The 23,669-nt window shown below is 39.5% G+C and overlaps 1 protein-coding gene and 1 long non-coding RNA gene across 13 annotated transcripts in view; one reads left to right on the top strand and one right to left on the bottom strand.

Moving 5' to 3' along the window:
- Positions 1–23,669, top strand: part of ctnnd2b (catenin (cadherin-associated protein), delta 2b) — a 1,542,927-nt gene that overhangs the window by 848,073 nt on the left and 671,185 nt on the right. The window lies entirely within an intron of this gene.
- Positions 1–23,669, bottom strand: part of LOC138751969 (uncharacterized) — an 83,209-nt gene that overhangs the window by 36,089 nt on the left and 23,451 nt on the right. The window contains exon 2 of the long non-coding RNA XR_011350293.1: positions 5,963–6,075. This is a non-coding gene — a long non-coding RNA (uncharacterized lncRNA). The remainder of the gene's footprint in view (positions 1–5,962; positions 6,076–23,669) is intronic.

Genomic DNA, 23,669 nt, shown 5'->3' with positions numbered 1-23,669 from the left:
CATTGCCATTTGTGATTCTGCAGCAATTGTGGTGTCATTGGTAAACTTGTAGATGGCATTGGAATTGGGCCTAGCCACACAGTCGTGGGTGTATAACGAATAGAGCAGTGGGCTAAGCATGCATCAATAATACATTGATAGTTTAACGTTAATAGGCTATATTATCATTAAAAGGCAGCAGGAGCTTCATCCATTATTAATGTTGAAATCAGTCAACAAGTTGAGAGATGTGGAACATCCTCCCCCCGTCTCCTTTCCCTCATCTCTCCAACCCCTTCCCTCTCTATTCACCCAGCCCTCTGCTCTGCCCTCCCTCCCTTCTCCACATATTACCTCCTGCCTTTGAGACCACGCTCCTCCCCCCACCTTACCCTTTTATTCGGATGCCTGCCGACATCTTCCCATACCTTGATGAAGGGCTTCAAGCCTGAAATGCTGGTTATGCATCTTTATCTGCATTATAAAACGGATGCTGTTTGACCTGCTGAGTTTCTCCAGCATTGAGTTTTTACTTCAACCACCATGTCTGCAGACTTTGGTGTTTTACTTGTGGAATCTCCTGGGTGCCTTGGCACAAATTGTATCACCCCTTTTTTACATAAATTTTTCAGGACCATTGAATGCTTTGCAGAGAATTAAGGCCAGTAATTGATACTGTTATTACCCATTCTGCAAAACAATGATTGTTAATTATATTGTTTTTATTTTTCACACTGTGAACCATATCAACCAAAGTATGTACAAATATTTCTCATTAAATATACACAGTGGTATTTTCACCCATTTTTTCCCCTTTCCCTCACTCCCCTCTTCCCACCCCTTCCAAAACCCATAAATATTCAACATATACAATATAACCATAAAACAATATATTCACACACAAGAAAATAAACAAACAAAATGCATCATCTATTTGTTACACACTGAATTTAGTTGTTTTGTCTTCTTAGCATTTTAGGGGATGGAGGTCTGAGGCAAGATCTCTCTGTTATGTTCCATGAATGGTTCCCAAATTTGTTCAAACAAAGTGACTTTATTTTTTAAATTATGTGTTTTTTTTTCCAATGGAATACATTTATTCATTTCCATGTACCATTGCTGTATTCTCATGCTCTCTTCCATTTTCCAAGTTGAAATTATACATTTTTTTGCTACTGCCAAGGCTAACATAATAAATCTTTTTTTGCACTTTATTCAATTTGAGGCCTAATTCTTTACTTCTTATGTTACTTAAAAGAAAGATCTCTGGATTTTTTGTTATGTTATTTTTTTGTGATTTTATTTAATACCTAATTTAGTTCTTCCCAAAATGTATTCACTTTCATACGTGCCCAAATTGCATGTACTGTTGTTCCCATTTCCATCTTACAAGTGAAAACATCTATCTGATAATGTTGAATCCCATTCTCTTAATTGTTGAGGAGTGATTATATACCCTGTGTAACCAATTATACTGTATCATGCGTGACCTTGTGTTTATTGTATTATTCATAGTTCCAGAATATATCTTTTCCCAGACTTCATTTTTTATCTTTATGTTTAAATCCTTTTCCCATTTCTGTTTCAGTTTATAGTTCATTTCATCATTTTCCTCATCTTGCATCTTAATGTACATGTTCGTTATAAATCTTTTAATTATCATTGTGTCTGTAATCACATATTCAAAGCTACTTCTGGTAATCTCAATCTGTTTCCCAATTTATCCTTTAAATAAGCTTTCAGTTGATGGAATGCAAACATTGTACCATGAGTTATTCCATATTTATACTTCAACTGTTCAAATGTTAATAAATTATTTCCCAAAAAAACAATTTTCTATTCTTTTAATTCCTTTTCTCTCCCATTCTCTAAAGGAAATGTTATCTATTGTAAAAGGGATTAGTAGATTTTGCTTCAATAATAATTTTGGTATTTGGTAATTTTTTTTCCTTTCTGAGTGAATTTTCTTCCATGTATTAAATAAATGATTCAATACTGGTGAGCTTTTATATTGCACCAACTTTTCATCCCACTTATAAAGTATATGTTCCAGTACGTTCTCCCCTATTTTATCTAGTTCTATCTTAGTCCAGTCTGGTTTTTCCCTTGTCTGGTAAAAATCTGATAAATTCCTTAATTGTGTGGCTCTATAATAATTTGTAAAGTTTGGTAACTGCAAACCACCTTGGTTATACCTCTCTGTTAATTTATATAACACTACCTCCGGTTTCCTCCCTTTCCGCAAGAATTTCCTTATTATTCTCTTCAGTTCATTAAAAAAAATTCTGTTAAGGGAATTGGTAACGTTTGAAATAAGTATTATGCCCTTGGGAACATGTTCATTTTAATACAGTTTACATTAGCGGTAATTCTTTCCAATGTTTTAAGTCTTCCTGCAATTTCTTTATTAGTGGCTGATAATTTAGTTCATACAAGTGGCTTAAGTTATTATCTAACCTGATACCTAGGTATCAGATTGCTTGTGTTTGCCATTTAAATTGTGATTCTTTTTTAAATTCTGTATAATCCGCATTACTCATTGGCATCACTTCACTTTTCTTTATGTTGATCTTGTACCCCGATATTTCTCCATATTCCTTCAATTTCTTATGTCATTCTTTTATTGATATTTCTGGTTCTGTTAGGGATACTATGATGTCATCTGCAAATAAGCTGATTTTATACTCCTTCTCCTTTATTTTTATCCCTTTTATTTAATTTTCTATTCTTATCAGTTCTGCCAAAGGTTCTATTGTTAAAGTGAACAATGAGGGGGAATAATGGACATCCCTGTCTAGTTAAACTACTTAATTTAAATTGATTCGATACATATCCATTTACTGCTACCTTTGCCAATGGTCCATTATACAAAGCTTTAATCCGATTTATATATTTTTCTGGTACATTGAACCTCTTTAATACTTTAAATAAGTAGTTCCACTCTACTCTGTCAAAGACTTTTTCTGCGTCTAAAGCAACAGCCAATGTTGGTTTCTTATTTCCTTGAACTGCATGAATTAGATTAGTAAGTTTACAGACATTATCCGCTGTTTGTCTTTTCTTAATAAATCCAGTTTGATCTTGTTTTACTATTTTTGGTACACAATCGGCCAATCTTTATGCTAATAATTTCACTATTATCTTATAATTTGAGTTAAGTAGAGATATTGGTCTATGTGATGCTGATGTTAATGGAGCATTCCCCATCTTTGGTATTACTGTAATTATTGCAGTCTTAGATGAATCTGGCAAGTTTTGTGTTTCTTCTACCTGGTTCATTACTTCCAGGAGAGGAGCAATTAATAACTCTTTAAATGTTTTATAAAATTCTATTGGAAATCCATCCTCCCCTGGTGTTTTATTGTTCAGCAGCTTTTTTAATATATCCTGTACTTCCTCTATTTCAAATGGTTTTATTAGTTTGTTTTGTTCCTCTTCTTGCAATTTCGGCAGTTCAACTTTAGCTAAAAATTCCTCTATTTTATCATCTTTCCCCTCGTTCTCAGTTTGGTATAATTGTTCATAAAATTCCTTAAAGTTCTCATTAATCTCCATTGGATTATATTTAATTTGTTTGTTCTTTTTCCTTGATGCCAATACAGTTCTTATTAGCTTGCCAGGCTAATATTTTGTGGTTTTTTTTCTCCCAGTTCGTAATACTTTTGCTTTGTTTTCATTATGTTCTTCTCCACTTTATATGTTTATAATGTTTCGTATTTTATTTTTTTGTCCACCAATTCTCTCTTTTTCGTTATATCCTCCCTTTTTACTAGTTCCTTTTCTGTACTTACTATCTCCCTTTCCAACTGCTCTATTTCCCTATTATAATCCTTTTTCATCTTAGTTACATGACTTATTATCTGTCCTCTAATGAAGGCTTTCATCGCGTCCCATAATATAAATTTGTCTTTCACTCATTCTGCGTTTATTTCAAAAAAAGTTTTAATTTGGCATTCAATAAACTCTCTAAATTCCTGCCTTTTATGTACCATGGAGTTTAACCTCCATCTATATGTTCTTGGTAGGATGTCCTCCAGTTCCACTGCTAATAACAGGGGTGAATGATCTGATAGTAGTCTAGCTTTATACTCAATTTTCCTATCTCTCCCTTGAATATGGGCTGACAACAAAAACATACCAATTCTTGAGTATGTTTTGTGCCTACTCGAATAATATGAATATTCCTTCTCTCTAGGGTGTTGCCTCCTCCATATATCCATAAGTTTCATTTCCTGCATTGATTTAACCATAAATTTGGCTACTTTATTCTTTTTGTTTGTCTTTTGTCCAGTTTTATTCAACATTGGATCCAAATGAAGGTTAAAATCCCCTCCTATCAATATATTTCCTTGTCTGTCTGCAATCTTCAAAAAAATATCCTGCATAAACTTTTGATCCTCCTCGTTAGGCGCGTATATATTGAGCAAATTCCAAAATTCTAAGTATTTGACACTTTATCATTACATACCTCCCTGCTGGATCTATTATTTCCTCCTCTATTTTGATTGGTACATTTTTGTTCACTAATATGGCTACACCTCAAGCTTTTGAATTATATGATGCTGCCGCTACGTGTCCTACCTAGTCTCTCTTTATTTTGTTATATTCCACTTCAGTTAGATGCGTTTTCTGCACAAATGCTATATCTATTTTTTTCCTTCTTCAATAAATTTAGTAGCCTCTTCCTTTTAATCTGGTTATGTATTCCATTAATCTTTATAGTCATATAGTTCAACGTGACCATCTTATATCTTGCTTATACCTCTTTTCCACCACTTCGCCACCTCAGTCCCCCTTTTTACCATTTTCATCTCTTAGTTTTCCCTTATTAAACTCAAGGTACGACAACACATTTAAAACATAAAGTACCCCAACAATTCTCACACCCAATAATACCTTAACCCCAAATGTTCCCCCCTCTCTGAGTTGTCCCGTATCCCTTGCTGGGCTACCACAACTCCCCTTTCCATTTGGATTGCGATCTTCCTCGCAAGCGTCAACTGATTTTGCAGTAACGGTTATTCCCTCTCCCCCCCCAGCCCCCCCCCCCCCCAGAAAACACTTATTTTTACACATATAACAAAGCTCTCTTTTTTTTACCCCTTACTTCCTTCCTTCCCTTCTGTTTTCCCTCTTTAGTTTATATATACTTTATTGCTGTTCTTCATTCTTGTTACATCTCTTCATCTCTTCTTCTGTCCTGCAAATGCTTTGCAAATTCTTGTGCTTCCTCAGGATCCGAGAACAGTCTGTTTTGCTCCCCAGGTATAAATATTTTAAGCACGGCTAGATGTCTTAACATAAAATTATAACCTTTTTTGCATAAAATTGTTTTTGCTGTATTAAACTCCTTCCTCCTTTTTAAGAGTTCAAAACTTTTGTATGAGTAAAAAAAAAATATTTTTTCACCCTTGTATTCCAATGGCTTATTATGTTCTCTAACTTTATTTCTTGCCTGCTCCAGTATATTTTCTCTTGTCATGTATCTCAAAAATTTTACTAAGATGGATCTTGGTTTTTGATGTGTCTGAGGTTTCGGAGTTAGTGCTCTGTGTGCCCTTCTAATTTCCTGCATTTCTGTCATTCCCAGGACCTTCGGGATCCATCCTTTTATAAATTCCTTCATATCTGTGCCTCCTTCATCTTCCTTCAGGCCCACTATTTTTATGTTGTTTTGCCTACTATAATTTTCCAACATATCAATTTTCTGAGATAACAACTCTTGTCTCTTTAATTTTTTTGTCACTTTCTTCTAATTTTTCTCTTAAGTCATTTACTTCCATTTCTACAGCCATTCCCCGCTCTTCCACATTCTCTACTCTTTTCCCTATTTCTGTCATGACCAGCTCTAAACTTTCCATTTTATCTTCTGCTCTTTTCATTTTTCTTTTAATTGCACTAAATTCTAATGATGACCATTCTTTTAATGCTCTCATTTGTTCTTCAAAAAAAGCTTTATCTATATTCTGTCCACCTGTTTTACCTTCTATTTCTCTGTGAAGATCTTGATCTTCTTCTTCCTCTTCTTCTGTCTGTAACTGTGTTTGTGTCTTCTCTTTGAGTCACAATGGTTGTTGATGATTACCAATCAGTTCCCTTGTTCAAAAAGAAAATAAGTTAAACTTTATGCATTCATGAATGTAATAAACTTCTTGGCATTTTTTTTTTAATGCCTTCTTTTACTGTTTTCCCGTGCTCTGGATTAATCAGGTTTCTTCTCTTGCTTGTAATTCAGCCTTTACGGCTTTTTAACATTTTCTCTAGCCTCTTGGCTCCATCACACACTCTTTTCCCAATCCTTAAATTTCGTGGTTCAAGGAATGAATCTGTGGGTCCCTCAGTTCTCAAAAACCCCATTGCCCTCACCCCAGAGATGTCAGCAAGTTGAGGTGCAAAGGAACACCTTCATTTCTGACTTGATGCAGAACATTCCCAAAACAGAGTTGTTGAGACTGCATTCACAGAGTTTGTTGCATTGTGTGTTAGGAGCACTGCGGGCTTCCCTGTGATAGAGCCCTACAAGAATGCGCCTTGAAGCAATTAGTCTTTAACCAGTTAATTTGTTCAAGAAAATAATTTATTCACTGATAATGCGGCCATAAAGTGATGGTAGGATTTCCTGTGTGTGTTAACATTCTAAAGGGAATTTGATTTGTGCCTCGAAAGTAAAATTTGTCATTGCTCCAATGAAAGCGGAGGACTGCTTCAAGGTCAGCTGAGACACAAGGATTTAATAGCTTCCTTTAATGTTGCACGATATTTTAACAATTTGATAATGATGCCTATTGTGATAAGGATTGTCCAATGCACGTGCACTGAAAGTCTTACTTGCTGCAGCCGAACACGTACATTGTTTCAAAAAAATTACAATACTAATTGAGTTACAAAGTGACAATACATACAAAAGATTGATAAATAATAAATATTCAGTTATGCAACAAAAGTGACTTTGCAGGAGAACAGATAGTCCTTTTGTGGTGGAGAAGTTCACGTTCAAGTCTGAAACTGTACTTGAAGCTAGAGATGCTGGTCCCTTTGGCTTCTGTACCTTCTGCCTGAAGTTAACAGTAGGTATTTTTATGCTACAGCCCTCCCGGGACCCAGGTGCAATTAGCGGGCTAAAGGTGCTTCCAGCACCTTTCAAACTGGGGGGGGGATTGACCCCCGTGATGATGCAGTAGGTGACGCATCACGCAAACTATCGGTGGTCAGTCTCCCCGTCCCCCTCACCAGCTGTCAGTCGCACCCCTCCCCCACCCCACGGCAGCCAACCCCCCTCCTCTTCCCCCTCACAGCAGCCACCCCTCTCCTCTCCCTCCCGTGGCAGCCGACCTCTTTCTTCCCCCCCCCCCCCACCGCAATTGTGTCCCCTCCCCCCGGGGCAATGACCCCTCTCTTTCCCCCCACCCCCAATCATGGCAGACACTTCAGCTGGGGTTTCCCTGTGATGCCAGCAAGCAGGAGTAACTGGGTCGACCAATTTTGTGTTCAAGCCGCTGGTGGACATGGCCTAGGTAAGTTTAACTGGATTCCCTGACCACCTCCGAGGAAGAGCAGAAAACCAGTTGATTTTGGAACCCGCTGACCGGGTCGGATCCTTTCGAGCTTCCTTGTGAGTGGGACGCTAACTGGGCAAAATGCCCAGTTAACCCCATTTTACAAGGCAGCCTGAAACTGCCTAGTGAGATGTTGTGACCAGGGCGATTTGAGGGGGGGGGGGGTGCTTTGACATTGGCTGCCTTCTTGAGGCAGCACTAGACAGAAGTGTCTTTGTTGGATGGGAGGTTGGATTCTGTGACAGACCTGGATATAAATGCTACCTTCTGGATCCTGGGTATTCAAATTCCCAAACCAGGTTTTGATGCAACCAATCACAGTATCCCTGTGGAGGTTTGGTAGAGTATTCGGCAACGTGAGAAATCTCCTCAGACTCCTTTGAATGGAGAGGTGTTGGGGTGCCTTGTACAAATAAGTGCAGAATGATGCATTTTGCAAAGCCACGTAAGAGCAAGATGTTCAATTAAGTGTAAGGGCACTAAGGAATGTTGATGAACACAGTGATCTTGGGGTTCAAGTCCATAATTACCTGAAAATGGCTACATATATCAAAACAGTGTTGGACAAGGCCTATGGCACAGCTGGCTTTTCAATTTGGGGCATACAATATAAAAGTTGGAAGATGACGTCACTAGTTGGACTGCACTGGAAATATTGTGCCCGACTCTGGTTGCCACACAACTGGAAAGATGTCATGACGCCGAGAAGGTTCACCAGGATGATGTTTCCTGAGTTGGAGGCGTTTCGTTCTCTGGGAGGAGATTGGATTGTTGGCTTAGCTTATGGAGGCAGATAAAATTATGAGTCCAAGACAGAGTGGGTCATAAGAATGTCTCCCACGGTTGAGATACCAAAAACAAGGGGTAAAGCTTTGAGGTGAGATGAAGGAGTATTAAGGGGGATCTGAGGGGTGATTTTTAAATCCACGTGATCAAATGCACAGCCACAGAAAGCGGTGGAATCAAATTCAATCTCTCCCTCCCATTGAGGGGAATTGAGATGGCCACGTGAGTAGACAAGGACAAGTGATCACAGTCCAATGTGGGGGGGGGGGGGGGGGAGGGGAAGGGACGGGCAAAAAGGTTGGCATGCAAGTCGCAAGTTAAAGAACATATTAAGTACGACCTAGTATAACTGTAGCTGTCTGACTATGCAATGTTTCATCTAATATTTATAAAGGAAAGTAGCAGTGAAACATAGGTCAACCAGATCTAATCACAGGTTACCCTTCCAGCTGGTTCCAGACCAAGCTATGTTTTTGTGTAGTCATTTGGATCAGATACCCCTTACTGGTATAAAAAAGGTGACTATTGAATATTATTTCTTGCTCCTTTTTACCCCCATTGTGCCTGATATAATCTGAGGAAGATTTAGTACAGTGGTTTTCAAACTGTCCCCTAAACTCACATACGACTTTAAGTAATCCCTATGCCATCGGTGCTCTATGATTAGTAAGGGATTGCTTAAGGTGGGTTGTAGGTGGAAAGAAAAAAGTTGGAAACCACTGTTTTAATCGTACCTCTCTGACTCGGTATGTGCACAGGTTCATAACTCCAAAGGAAATGGGCCAGTGACAATTTTTCTCAAGCAAAATATTGGGTCCAGAGCAGTGGTTCTCGAACTTTTCTTCCCCCCACTCACATACCACCTTAAGTCATCCCTTACTCATCACAGAGCACCTATGGAATAGTATAGCGCCTGCAAGCTCACACCAAGACACAAGAGAAACTTGTCCGTGAACTACTCTTTGCAGACGATGCCGCTTTAGTTGCCCATTCAGAGCCAGCTCTTCAGCGCTTGACGTCCTGCTTTGCGGAAACTGCCAAAATGTTTGGCCTGGAAGTCAGCCTGAAGAAAACTGAGGTCCTCCATCAGCCAGCTCCCCACCATGATTACCAGCCCCCCCACATCTCCATCGGGCACACAAAACTCAAAACGGTCAACCAGTTTACCTATCTCGGCTGCACCATTTCATCAGATGCAAGGATCGACAATGAGATAGACAACAGACTCGCCAAGGCAAATAGCGCCTTTGGAAGACTACACAAAAGAGTCTGGAAAAACAACCAACTGAAAAACCTCACAAAGATAAGCGTATACAGAGCCGTTGTCATACCCACACTCCTGTTCGGCTCCGAATCATGGGTCTTCTACCGGCACCACCTACGGCTCCTAGAACGCTTCCACCAGCGTTGTCTCCGCTCCATCCTCAACATCCATTGGAGCGCTTACATCCCTAACGTCGAAGTACTCGAGATGGCAGAGGTCGACAGCATCGAGTCCACGCTGCTGAAGATCCAGCTGCGCTGGATGGGTCACGTCTCCAGAATGGAGGACCATCGCCTTCCCAAGATCGTGTTATATGGCGAGCTCTCCACTGGCCACCGTGACAGAGGTGCACCAAAGAAAAGGTACAAGGACTGCCTAAAGAAATCTCTTGGTGCCTGCCACATTGACCACCGCCAGTGGGCTGATATCGCCTCAAACCGTGCATCTTGGCGCCTCACAGTTTGGCGGGCAGCAACCTCCTTTGAAGAAGACCGCAGAGCCTACCTCACTGACAAAAGGCAAAGGAGGAAAAACCCAACACCCATCCCCAACCAACCAATTTTCCCCTGCAACCGCTGCAATCGTGTCTGCCTGTCCCGCATCGGACTTGTCAGCCACAAACGAGTCTGCAGCTGACGTGGACTTTTTACCCCCTCCATAAATCTTCGTCCGCGAAGCCAAGCCAAAGATGTGAATGAAAATAAAGTTTGAAAACCACTGGTCTACAGAGTATCATCCTGCAAATAAATGATGTCACCTGGGAATCAAGTAGCTGGCGTGTTGCCCCCGTGAAGTTGTGTTAGCATCACGTGACTTGTCGCAGTTGAGGAGGTGATGCCAAAGTAGGCCTTTTGTTCCTGACAGAGTCTCCATATTATTTTGCCATTGAATCGGTTTTGCATTGTTAGTGTTGGGGAATGTTTTGTTGTCAACGAGGGGAATTATTGATGTTATAGGCAGAAGATACAACTGATCTGAGGGTGTTGTAGTTCTGATGTTGGTGTTGGAGGATATATATAACTCAAGGGAAGTGCCATTATTAGCATCAGGGTGTTAAAGGGTCCTAATGTTGTGGTGAGGACATGAGGTTGCAGAGGGTGGTACTAATTATACCATGACAAGACGTTATTATAATCAATGCTTTGGTTGACATATGCAGCTTTCATGGAAAGGTGTACTTATTTAAACACCTATGAATTGCTTGACACCATTGCACCAATGAAAATAAATAAAAACATTCCAAAATTTGGTGGCTGTTTGCTTTTGTACTGGGGATGGGTGGGTACTCTAATGATGAGGGAGAAAATTGAGCTGGTGTTTGAACAAACAAACCATGAGCATCAGGACAGTAGGGCATACCATTTATTTTAAATGTACCAAATTCATTAAAAAAAAAAATTCTTCATCACTTCTCAGTTTTATCAATTTTCTGCCATCCAGTCATTCATCTTGGCTCTTGGTTCAAGAGGATGTTGGTCTCAGAGTAACTGTTCATAGGGATTCTTTAATTTTATAATTTAAAAAAATCTAGATGTAGAATAACAGGCCATTTTGGCCCATTGGTCCGTGCTGCCAAATCTATACCCAATTAACCTACAACACCCCCCCCCCCCCGTACTTTTCAAGTGGTGGGAGGAAACCGGAGCCCCCTGGGGAAATCCCGCACAGACAGGAGGAAGAACATACCAACTCCTTACTGATAACGCGGGATTTGAACCCTGGTCCAGATTGCTAGTGCTGCAACAGCGCTAACCACTATGCCAGCCGTGCCACCTTTCTCTTTTACTACTTTGGCTTACTGTGGTAACTTTTTTCTACAGCGGTCATTGGTGTATCTTGCATGCCTGTTTGGTTGCAGAAGAAAGTAAACTTGCAGTGCATCTGTGCATTGCACTTGTGCATATGACAATGAACACCCATCACAGTCATGCTGCACTCCAGGTAGCTGCTGGCAGGCAATTGCAAATTAGATGTGAAGCATCCTGGAGTAGGTGGGAAGAAAATGGGGTGATAAGATCATGTAGTTACAGAAAGGTAATTGGAATCTATGTTTAGTCCCGCATGTTTAATCTGTTTCACCCCCTCAACCACACAGACCCAGTGGCATAGCTCGGGGGTGGGTGCAGGGGCAGCAATGTACTGGGCACAAATTACCAGCGAAAGGGACAGGATAAAGTTGGGGATTCCGGAAAATACTCAAAACTGGAGCCTTTCCCCAACCCCGCCCTCCCCTCCCCCCCCACCCCAAGCCCGCTCCAACATGTCTGCCACTCCCCGCTCTGACGCCGCAGAAAAATCCATTCAACCACTGACTCACTATCTGGTATGTGTCATGGCACCTTTTTTGTGCTCATTCCCCCCCCAGGTTAGAATTTGGCTATGCCCCTACACTGACCTTATATTTTGTTTGCAATTATTACTTTGAAAATGCCAGTTTTTTCACAGAAGTTTTATTCTGACCAGCACACGAGGAGAAGAAGAAATGAACCTCAGAGCCAGGGAGAGGAACGTCACAGTGAAAATGCCTTTCCATACAGCAGCACAAAGCATTTGAATTAAAGTTTTAGCTTTCACGCTAAAGTAGAGGCACAACACAAAGCTGTATTTTATGAACAATGCAAAGAATAGGTTCACACACTTAAATCTTTACTGACATTATTTTACCATAAGCTGTTTGCTTGTCTGAACAATCTGGCTCAATGCCTTGACTACTCATCAGAGTGAGCTTGCCAAGGCCTCCACAATCAGAACTTGCAAATGGCGACTTCAGAATCATCCAGGAATGGATAGCCTTGATTCCTTGACATTGGAAAGGAATGCAATCCAAGAGAATCTTTTGTCATGGCAAGGTGAAAGGTACTCCAGTCCAAAACATTCCCATAGCCATTGAGTGAGAAGTAGCTTTGAAAATTGAAGGTTTGTACACTACAGAGTCAATCAGGTCATTGCACAAATTCATACGTTGAACATTCCTCCATCAAGCAAGACCTGTGGTCAATTTTTTTTTGAGCACTTTATTTTAAAGTTTCCATACATGTAGTCTATAAACATTCATTTAACTCCATTTTAGGACAAATTAACTCTGACTATAAAAAAAGTTACACCCCCTCACCTTTAACCTAAAACCCTCACCCCTAAACTCAAAAGTATAAATCTGTAGCAAGTTGTACGTGAGTGCAGTGAAAAGACTTGAGGCAGCAGGCTGTGAGCTCATTTAGCACAACCGATTTATTTTGAAGTTCGTGCTGCAGCCTTTAAGGCTGTCCTCGGCCCGCCTCTCGTGTTCCGGAACTTGCGTCACACTGACATAAATGCGCACGCCCTCTTCTCGTCTGACTGCGCGTGACAAGAGGGGCCGGTTTGCTGCTACAACTATGTGCGTTGCCACAAATAGTCATGACTTAGACATGCTAATATTATACAATAACATATTAAAGAGAAAAAAAGAAAAAGACTGCTGGATTGTACTAGGATAGGCCATGGAACGTCATTAAGTAGTTATCGAGAATGTCTGGTGAGATTGTAGGAATTGGTGATTGGTAGAGACAAAATTAACCCACAATACCATCTTTTGTATATATTGGCTCCATACTTCTCAAATTGTAAGTCATTTTTTCCAACGGGATAGACTTTTGAATTTCCGCATGTAGTCTATCGACTCACACCTGAGTCCAACTTTCAAGTTACTGCAATACACTTTCTTGCTACCACCAATACTATTTTCACAAACTTCTTTTTGATTTAGTGTAAGTTCCAGTTGAGAGTTTGTCCCTTCCACGTTCCCTAATAAAAATAAATCAGGATTTTGTGGGTATGAAATACTAGTAATTGGTTCTAGCAATTCCCCTACTTTCACCCAAAAAGGTCTGACGTTTGGACATGCCCATGTAGAATGTAAAAAAAAAGTACCTTCTATATCGCATGTAAAACACTTATTTGATAAATCCAATTTTATGCAACCTGTATGGTGTGATATATAATTGCTGCAAAAAATTATACTGGACCAGTCTCTATTGTACATTAATTGTATTAGACATACAGTCTCTACACAAATCCATCCATGTTTGTTCATCAATAGTAATGCTCTAATCCTGTTTCCACTTTGATTTATATCATCCAGGTTGGCAGGACTCTAAAACAGCCATATCAGATTTTCAAAATACAAGTATGCGCCTCTTAATGTCCATTTGGGCAACATCCGACCGCAAATTAGTAAAAGCGATCGCTAAACTATAGGATATTGTATTCCGTATCCCCAAACTACCCCACTCTCTCCCCACAGGCCTATATCAGTCCCCACACTAATCCCACTGCCCCGCTTTCTCCCCACAGTCCTGTATCAGTCCCCACACTGATCCCACTGCCCCAGACTCCCACCACCCCCCCCCCCCCCCCACAGCCCTGAATCAGTCCCAACTGATCCCACTGCCCTGCTCTCTCCCCACAGCCCTGTATCAGTCCCAACTAATTCCACTACCCTGCCCACAGCCCCATGTCGGTCCCCACACTGATCCCTACTTACAAATAAAAAGTTTACAGGTACACTCTCCCATATAGCTTTTCTAACTATATAATATTGTGTTCGCTCAATGTCCACATCGCCTAACGGCCAATTTCACAGAGCGTATTGTAGATGTTAAGTGGCACATCTCTGTAGTTGGCCATGTCTGAGAATATATGGTTATTACCTTAGCAAACTGGAGCAAGAAGAATGCTGATATACCGTTGCCGTTCAGTTATTGAGGCATTTGTGGGAAGGATGTGTCTTTAAATATTAAAGAAATCTTGTGCTTTGCGAAATCAATGAGACAGTTCATTGATTGCATTCAAGTTATTAAATGGGCCCAGGTCACAGAAGATTTACCAGCAGCAGGCGAAGAGGCCCTCTCCAATGAAAAAAAGCATCATCCACCTGACACAGTTAATATGCACCACCACCCTTCCCCTGCGCACTTCCACCCCCAGTCAAAGTTCACACAGAACCCTAAAACTCACTGTTTCTTCTGCTTTTGGGTTTAACCGAAAATAAATTATTTTCTTCAGTAGAGAACAGAGAGAGAAAAACTTTGAAGAGAAAGAATTATTCATTGACAATGATCTTTCTGCAAATCACTTGGCATTTTTGTTGATGTCAATACCAAACTGTCAAGGTATCTCCAGACCTCAAGGTTATTCTTTCCAGAAGTCAAACTTGGTGAGGATGTTACTGTCATAAAATAAGGATCACTTGTTCCTTTCTCTACGATCACCGTACTACCTAGATCACTAGACTGAACTGATGTACCCCTAATATTAATATTGCATATAACCCTAACATATAACATATGTAAAAGGATTAAATGACTGAAATTTTAAAAATTGTGAGCAGCAAAGACAGGAGGCATTAAATCTTTTTCCCGAGGGTAAAATGTCACATGCGTTCAATTTGAGGGGGATGTATTTGGTGCTTGGAACGAGCAGCCAGAGGTAGTGGTGGAAGCAGAGATGATTGTAGGATTAAAGAGCTTCGAGGAAATCGGATGACCACACAGGGGAACAGAGGGATGTATACCATGTGCGAACCAGCCGAGTTTTAGTTTAATTCGGGCGTCCTGTTTGGCGCAGACATGGTGAACCGAAGGGACTGTTCCTTTGCTCGATTCTTTTACAGAATCAATCTGCACATTCTGGCTCTAAATTTCTGAGTGAGATGATGGAAAATATGCTGTTCTAGAAGACTGCAAGTTGTAGATAGTTGCAGACTTGTATATTGAATCTGATATTGTCATTTTGAACAGGAAGGGTGAAAAAAATATCAAGCAAAATGAGAAGTTTCTTAACTGCAGTCATCTTTGAAACTCTAGCGAATGGCAAGATCGTGTTCAGATAATTACATTTTTAAGTTTTGGTTTAGAGCCTCATGATGCAAATTGAATCAGTGTCCCAAGGGTGCGACTATTTGGTCATCAATAGTGGATATATATTCTTTTGTAAAATATACCATTTAAAATTTCCCTAATATGGAGGGATAAGAGAGACTTAATTTCAGACCAGTGATTTCTTATTCCAAGGTTCTGATGGACCTGAAATATTAACTAATTTCCTTCACTATCGATATTGGTCCACCCACTTGAGTACTTACAACATTTTATATTTGTATTTAAGAAAACTAGCTGTGCTATGGTGAGTTTATTTAATGTGATAATTTAGAATGTACTGATTGAGAGAGCGAAGGAAACAGATTCAGCAGTAACTTTTGTGACCGAGAATATTTTGAAAGGGGCCATTTTCAGGGAAAATGTGGTGGTATAAATTGAAAGATTCAGTATGGAAATAGGCCCTTTCAGCCCACGAGTCTGTGCTGCCCAATGAACCTAGAAACCACCCCCAACCCCTGGTACGCTTTGAACAGTGGGAGGAAACTGAATCCCCCAGGGGAAAACATACGCAGGCACGGGGAGAACGTACCAACTTCTTGCAAACAGCGCGGGATTTGAACCCCGGTCCCGAACGCTGGCACTGTAAAGGTGTTGCACTAGTCGCTATGACAAGCGTGCCATCAATAACTTAATCAAATTCTAATATGTGCACCAAAAACACATGGTTTACGATATGAATGGTCTTCTCATCCAGTAGCTCTTGTGTTTTCTCCTAGTTATAGGAGAACAGCTATGTGCTCTCTCTCATTTACTCAGTGCCATTCCCCTTTGGAGAGCACTTTAGGAATAATTCTCTTGATCATAAAACATTCAGATATGGGCTGGGGGAAGTGAGCTTGGTTAGATAAGTAATTAGTCTCAAGTTAAATAGCAGATCCTTGAAAAAGCACACTTCCTCAAACAGTCAAAGCCCAGATGTTTCATTCTTTACACATAATTGCGTTGTTGTTGGAAGAGAAACTCTTATCTGTAGTCAGTATTACTCCACAATCAGGGTCTATTGGTGATGGGACTCAGCCACGAAACATGAGACTTCTATGATCATTATTCAAGCTAAGTCTTAGCTATGAGCAAATTCTAATAGAACCGCACGGTTTCAGCTCCCACACATAGGAGGATGAGAACATGCCAGGAAATGTCTGAGAAGCCAGAATTGAGACCATCTTCAAATCTTTTTGTGGGATCCGTGGTGTACCAGGGTTCTGTTCAGCTGCTCTTCCAATGGCTGAGGAGTTCTCCCCAAACAGCAATGTGTATTCCATTAATCTAGAACACACATGTCAAACTCTGGCCCGCGGGCATAATTATATTTGGCCTGCAAGATCATATTAAATATATATTAGAGTTGGCCCGCTGGCTGCCGCGCCAGTATAGTGCATGCACACTGAAGGTGAAAATGAAGACGCCGGAGGTGTGGAGGGATCTCAGAGTCCCGAATCCCGGGGATCGGAGCGCCGCACTCAGTCCACCCGGCTCCCGGACACACAGACGCGGCTGGAGTTGGGGACCATCCTCGCTGGGTCTGCGCTTCAGCGGCGATGCCGGACCGAACGTCTTGTTGGCGATGCCTTCCCCCTCGCTCCGTGTGCGGTGGAGACTGCCTCCCGCTCCTTTTGTTGGAGACGAGCCCGGCACCGTGAGATCGCAGTTTAATCCCTCTCCAACCATGGGAGGGGGGTGGGAGCAACGCGCTATTCTCATCCAATTCCTCCACCGCCCCAGACACCGGCGTTTCAACGGGGGTTCGGGTGCCTTCGTCAGGCGACCGACCTGTTGGTCCAAGACAAGGGGAGAGCGTACAAACTCCACACAGACAGCACCTGAACTCAGGTGAACGTGGAGCTGCGACCCCACATTCCACATCAGGACTGTGTGTAAGATTGGGAGCAGTGAGACGGAAGCTTATTTTGTTCCTGTGATTTAAGCCTTTCTTGGGGTGGTGGGGGGGTGGTCCTTCTCTGACCACTTGCCTAACAATTAACCTAATCAGATGTGGAGTTACCACAATACAACAGTTCTCAACCTTTTTCTTTCCACTCCCATCTCACTTTAAGTAATCCCCATGCCATCAGTGCTCTAAGGGATTGCATAAGGTGGTGTGTGAGTGGAAAAGAGAGGTTGAGAATCACTGCTCTCAACCCAATTTTGCTATTGGCCCATTTCCTTTGGAGTTCTGAAACCGTGCACCTAACGAGTCAATGAAGGATGATTAAAACGGTGGTTTTCAAACTTTTTCTTCCCACTCACATCCAACCTTAAGCGATCCCTTACTAATCACAGAGCATCGATGGCATAGGGAATACTTAAAGTGGGATGTGAGTGGAAAGAAAAAGGTTGAGATCCACTGATCCAGAACAACAATAGGTGAATTTATAACCACATATCTTCAAGACAATTTCAGGGTGCAGTATCAGCTAAGGTATGTGACCGTTTTAACTTTAAAGAAATTTTTGTAAATTGGTAAGTATTGTGAAGCATGTTTTCTCAAATTTGGCTGCCCGGAGAAATTCATAATATATATTACGGCATTAATACCATATGTCTAACAAATGGGTCGCATCACTTACAACTCTGAGATTCTTTTTCCTGCAGGTGAAGGCACAATTATCACTTATTTATTGGCAGTGCAAAAAAAACCCCACTATTTAATGTACACACGTAGTCAAATAAAGAAATGTTTACAAGATGCAATACAGAGAGAGAAAAATATTCAATAAACGAAGAGTGCTTAAACGAGTCCCTGATTGAGTTTGTGGTTGAGGAGTCTGATGGTGGAGGGGTAGCAGCTGTTCCTGAACCTGGTGGTGCAAGTCTTGTGGAATCTCTACCTCTTTCCTGATGACAGTAGTGAGAACAGAGCGTGTTCTGGGTAGTGTGGATCCTTGATGATTGCTGCTACTCTCCGATGGCAGCGCCCCCTGTGGATGTTGTCAGTGGTTGGGAGGGTTTTGCCTGTGATGTCCTGGGCTGCATCCACCACATTTTGCAGGGCTTTACACTCAAGGGTATTGGTGTCCCCATTCCCAGACCATGATGCAGCCGGTCAGCACGCTTTCAACATGTTTTCTCACTGGAATGGAAATAATCTATCTGTAATTTGAGCCAAACTGGTCAAGCTCCATCACCTTCACTCCAGGATTAAATTTAGACTAATTTTAGTCAAGAATCAGCAGGAGGAGGAGTCACGTGATGGAGTAGTGGCTGGTCGGGGAACTCCAACCCTCTCCAGAAAAGTAAAATAAAGACAGTGAAAAAACGAAGGCACAAACACAAAAATCAAAATAAAGTGAAAATAAAGGTGTGGAGAAAATGGCAGCGAAAAAAGAAAAGTCAAAAGCAACGGGAAGAAGAGAAGAAGAAAGGACGTCGGAAGACGAAGGTGAAGGCCTTACCTGTCCGAGGAGGCCCGCCGCGGAGAGAGAAGCCCGCTCCCGCAGGTCAGTGGAAGTCCCGGGCTCGGGACGATAAAAATGGCTCGCAGAGCCGAGTAAAAGTGCGCAACCGCGCATGAAAAAAACACACTGACGGGAGGGGGGAACAGCTGCGGAGTCGATCTCCACAGCTGAGAGAGTCACCTGCAGCACAGCAGCAGGTGCAGAACAGAGACAATAACGACAACAAGAAAGAAGAGGGTAAAAAGAAAACAAGGAAACAACAGATGGTCAACCCAGAGGAAGAAGAAGAAGAAGAACAGAAAGAAGTGGAAGAGGAAGAGAAAGGCAAGACAATGGATGTATCTTTTTTTAAAGAATATATGGAATCAGTGAAAGAATGGCAATTACAAGAATTTAATGAGATAAAAAAAAGAATGCAGAAGAAAAAATGAATAAAATGGAAAATGTCAGAGATAGGAAAATATGGAAGAACGAGAAATAATTGTAGAAATGGAAGTAGAGGAATTAAAAGAGAAATTAGAAGAATCTAATAAAAAAGTTAGAGGCACAGGAGCTGTTAGCTCAAAAGATAGATGTAATAGAAAACTATAATAGAAGAAATAATATAAAGATAGTGGGCCTTAAGGAAGATGAAGAAGGCAAGAATATGAGAGAATTTATAAAAGATTGGATCCCCAGGGTCCTAGGAAGACCAGAATTACAGGAAGAAATGGAAATAGAGAGGGCACATAGAACATTAGCCCCGAAACCACAACCGCAGCAAAAACCAAGATTCATTTTAGTAAAATTCTTAAGATATACAACAAGAGAAAATATATTGGAGAAAGTAATGAAGAAAGTAAGAGAAGACAAAAAGCCACTGGAGTACAAAGGTCAAAAAATTTTTTTCTATCCAGACATAAGTTTTGAACTCCTGAAGACGAGGAAGGAGTTCAATACAGCAAAAACGATCTTATGGAAAAAAGGATATAAATTTATGTTAAGGTACCCAGCGGTACTTAAAATAGTTATTCCAGGGCAACAAAACAAACTATTTTCGGATCCAGAGGAAGTAAGGAAATTTGCAGAACAACTACAAAACAAGCAGAGAGATGAAGACATGTAATGAGAGTAAAAATGACCACGAACTATATGTATGTGTGTGTATATATATATATATATATATATATAAAAATATATATATAGTGTGTATACATGAATGTATCCGTATTTAGAAGAAAATATATAGAGTATAGACAAGAATTAATAAGGGAGGGAAAACCTTTGTTACATATGAAAATTGAAATCTTTTCTGGGGGGGGCTGGGTGGGGAGGAGTTACAGTCACTACAAAATCAGTTGACGTTTGCGAGTGAATTCGCAAATCCAAATGGAGAGGGGAGATATGGTTGCCTGACAAGGGATAAAGGGCAACTCAGGAGGGGGAGGGGAGAATGGGGTTAAAGAAGTTTTAAATAGGAGAATAAGGAAAATGTTTGATGTTTTAGAAATGTTGTCTTATAAAGTGTTCAAAACAAGAAAGCAGAAATGGATAAGAAGGAAAGGTGATGATGGAGAAACGGAAAGGGAAGATAAACAAAGTATGAAATGGCTACGCTGAACTATATGACTTTAAATATTAATGGAATACATAACCAAATTAAAAGGAAGGAACTGCTAAATTTACTGAAAAAAGAAAAAAATGATATAGCATTTGTGCAAGAAACACATTTAACTGAATTGGAGCACAAGAAATTAAAGAGAGATTGGGTAGGACATGTAACAGAAGAGGAAATAATAGATCCAGCAGGGAGATATGTAATGATAAAATGTCAGATATATTCGGAGTTTTGGAATCTACTCAATGTATATTCACCTAACGAAGAAGATCAAAAGTTTATGCAAGATATTTTTTTGAAGATAGCAGATACGCAAGGGAACATATTAATAGGAGGGGATTTCAACCTGAATTTGGATTCAAATATGGACAAAACTGGGAAAAAAATTAACAGAAAGAACAAAGTAACCAAATTTATAATTAAATCGATGGAAGAAATGCAACTTTTGGATATATGGAGGAAGCAACACCCAAATGAAAAGGAATATTCATATTACTCGGGTAGACATAAAACATACTCAAGAATAGACCTAGTTTTGTTATCAGCTCGTATGCAAGATAGAGTAAGAAAAACAGAATATAAAGCTAGAATATTATCGGACCATTCACCCTTGATATTGACAATACAGTTAGAGGACATCCCTCCAAGAATGTATAGATGGAGATTAAACTCCATGCTACTTAAAAGGCAGGATTTTAGAGAATTCATTGAAAGACAAATTAAAATGTATTTTGAAATAAATACGGAATCAGTGGAAGATAAGTTTATACTATGGGATGCAATGAAAGCATTCATTAGAGGGCAAGTAATAAGTTATGTAACCAAGATGAAGAAGGACTATAATGAGGAAACAGAGCAGTTGGAAAGGGAAATAGTAAATATAGAAAAAGAATTAGCAATGAAGGAAGATACAACAAAAAGAAGAGAATTGGCAGATAAATAAATTAAATACGAAACACTACAAACTTATAAGGTGGAGAAGAACATAATGAAGACAAAACAGAAATATGAATTAGGGGAAAAAACACACAAAATTCTAGCATGGCAGCTTAAGACAGAACAAGCTAAGAAAATGGTATTGGCATCAAGGAAAACTTTAGAGAATTCTATGAACAATTATACCAAACTGAAAACGAAGGGAAAGAAGGGAAAATAGATGAATTTTTAACCAAAATTGAACTACCAAAATTACAAATAGAGGAACAAAATAAATTAACAGAACCATTTGAAATAGTAGAAATACAAGAGATAATAAAAAAATTACCAAATAATAAAACACCAGGAGAGGGTGGATTCCCATTAGAATTCTATAAAACATTTAAAGATTTATTAATTCCTCCCCTCCTGGAAGTAATCAACCAGATTGATAAAACACAAAGCTTACCAGATTCATGTAAAACAGCAATAATTACAGTAATACTAAAGCAAGGGAAAGATCCACTCGCACCAGCGTCATATAGACCAATATCATTACTTAACACAGATTATAAGATAATAGCTAAACTATTAGCAAACAGATTAGCAGAGTATGTACCTAAAATGGTAAATCTAGACCAAACTGGATTTATTAAAAAAAGACGCACAACAGACAATATTTGTAAATTTATTAACTTAATTCATGCAGTAGAAGGGAATAAAGCGCCAACAATAGCAGTTGCTTTAGACGCAGAGAAGGCCTTTGACAGAGTAGAATGGAATTATTTATTCAAAGTATTGCAAAAATCCAGTTTACCAGAGAAGTATATTAATTGGATTAAAGCATTATATAAGGGGCCATTGGTGAAAGTGACAGTAAATGGATATATATCAAAGCAATTTAACTTAAGCAGATCAACACGGCAGGGATGCCCACTATCACCCTTATTGTTTGCGTTAGCTATAGAACCACTAGCAGAATTGATAAGAACAGAAAATAATATAAAAGGGATAAAAATAAAAGACAAGGAATATAAAATCAGTTTATTTGCGGATGATGTTATACTATACTTAACAGAACCAGAACTATCAATAAAAGAATTATATAAGAAATTGAAGGAATATGGAGAAGTGTCGGGTTACAAGATTAACGTAAATAAAAGTGAAGCAATGCCAATGAATAATGCGGATTTCTCAAAATTTAAGAAGGAATCACCATTCAGATGGCAAATGCAAGCAATAAGATACCTAGGTATACAAATAAATAAAAATCTCGGCCATCTATATAAACTCAATTATTATCCACTAATGAAAAAATTACAGGACGATTTAGAGCATTGGAAAGATTTACCATTAACACTAATAGGATTTAACTGTATTAAAATGAACATTTTCCCAAGGATATTATACCTATTTCAGGCATTGCCAATACACTTGACAGAGAAATTCTTCAAGGAGTTAAAGAAAATAATAAGGAAATTTTTATGGAAAGGGGGGAAACCGAGGATAGCACTAGATAAATTAACAGAATGGTATAAACAAGGAGGCTTACAACTGCCAAACTTTAAAAATTATTATAGAGCCGCACAATTAAGATACCTATCAGATTTTTATCAAACAAGGGAAAAGCCAGATTGGACTAGATTAGAATTAGATAAAATAGGGGAAAAGATACCTGAACACATATTATATAAATGGGATGAAAAATTGGTGCAACGTAGGAGTTCTCCAATATTACATCATCTACTCAATATTTGGAAAAAGATTCATGTAGAAAGGAATAAAACAAATTTCCAATTACCAAAACTAATATTGATGCAAAATAAGTTACTCCCTTTTACAATAGATAACTTTTCCTTTAGAGAATGGGAGAAAAAATGGATCAAAAGAATAGAAAATTGTTTTTCAGGAAATAGATTATCCTTTGAACAAATGAAAGATAAATACAATATAACTCAAGATACAGTGCTGGCATATTACCAATTGAGATCCTACTTGAAGGACAAATTAGGAAGCAGTCTGAGGTTACCAGAGGGAAGTAACTTTGAATATGTGATTACAGATACAATGATAATCAAAAGATTTATAACAAATATGTATATTAAACTGCAAGAAAAGGAGAATGAGGAAACAAATGGTAAAACTAAACAAAAATGGGAACAATATTTAAATATAAAGATAAAAAAAGAAACATGGGAGAAATTTGGTTTTGGAACGATGAGAAATACAATAAATATGAGGTTACGTATGATACAATAT

Source organism: Narcine bancroftii, chromosome 1 (genome assembly GCF_036971445.1).
Source record: "Narcine bancroftii isolate sNarBan1 chromosome 1, sNarBan1.hap1, whole genome shotgun sequence".
NCBI classification, from domain to species: domain Eukaryota; kingdom Metazoa; phylum Chordata; class Chondrichthyes; order Torpediniformes; family Narcinidae; genus Narcine; species Narcine bancroftii.
This window is presented reverse-complemented; position numbering and strand designations above follow the sequence as displayed.